Below are 1,453 nucleotides of genomic sequence, written 5' to 3' on the forward strand. Positions count from 1 at the left end.
GGGCAGCGTGAGTGCTGCGGTGTCTGTGCAATGTTTAGCTCTTCCTCTGTTAGATAAGGAAATGTCTGATGAGGTAAGAAGGAACGAGAACGATTTAGGTCATCTAATCTGATTCTCAGAGAATTGGCTGAGCCTCAGTGGGGAGCAGTAATTACATAGTAGGATTAGCGGGTTGGCCTCCCCCTTCCCATCCAAAAAGCACTCATGCCCTGTTAGGGTGGCCTTTGCGGTGGAGGGGGGTGTAGAGGCTCAAGGGGAAGTTCAACATGTCAGTCAGAGTGCACTCTGGGTAAAGCTGGGGAATGGTGATCTAATATTATAAATAGGTAAATCCTTTGCTTGCTAAGGCAGGGATTGTGCTGTAGCCTAACAAGGATTAGCCCAAAATATAACATCTGATGCTTTTTTTGGTTGGTCAAGTAGTTGGTATTAATCAAGTGCAAACTGATAGCTGCTTAGTCTCTAATTTATCTGGTTAGGAAGAATTAACCAATAAAGATAAAGAGGACACTCTGTTTTAGTTACTTGAATTGTACTACCAGGGACTTCTAATTGTATCTGTTTTTGTCTGTCTGGTTTACCACTGTTTTCAGTGTTTTAAATTAACAGGTTAGTAAAAATAACTATGGAAGCCTGTTGGTGCCTCATAGTAAAATTATGAATTGTAAGAAAGTTTAAAGAATAAGAAATAGTCACATTGTGAAATGTGAAGTTAAAATTAAAAATGCAGTAGCTAACAATGTTACAATTTTTTACAGCATGTACTGTATTACTCTTGGTTAATGTGAGTTTCTATATATACATTCAGGTTGTAATTTAACAATGAACAATAGTATATATTTTTCTTTATACATATGTATATAGTTCTTTAGATAAAAATTATATATATTTAACATTTATTGTTTTATCGGTTATCAGCCTTAACATGAAAATAATTGTCTAGAATTTGAATGTCAAATGTTTCCCAAATATTTATAAATTAACATTATCATTTAGTAATAGAAACCTGGAAAATGATGTATTGTTAGTTCCTGTTACCCAATGCTTCAACTAATATTAATGATTTTAACCTTACTGTAAATTAAATTTTACTCTTATGATTATAAGGACTCTGGTTTGTCAATTTAGTTAAAATAACTTGGATGGCTAATGTATGTCTATGAATGTAACTATCCAGTGTAATGTATGTACATGTATCTACATATATTACGTGTAACATTGTAAGGCCCTATCTTCAGGCTCACCATTGGTTCAATAGCCTCACGGGACCATTTGACAGAGCGCTTTAGCATACAGAAACATACACGGGCATTGCCCTTCTGCTTACCTTCTGTCTGCACCAGAAACACAGTCATCAAAGTGCCTTTTGCATAATTCACAACTGTCAGTCCATTGCAGCTAGGGTCAACTGGGAGTTAACTTGTCCCCAAGGAACATTATTTGCTGATGGATG

This window comes from Sinocyclocheilus rhinocerous, unplaced genomic scaffold (assembly GCF_001515625.1).
Source record: "Sinocyclocheilus rhinocerous isolate Xijiao unplaced genomic scaffold, SAMN03320098_v1.1 scaffold2670, whole genome shotgun sequence".
NCBI lineage: Eukaryota > Metazoa > Chordata > Actinopteri > Cypriniformes > Cyprinidae > Sinocyclocheilus > Sinocyclocheilus rhinocerous.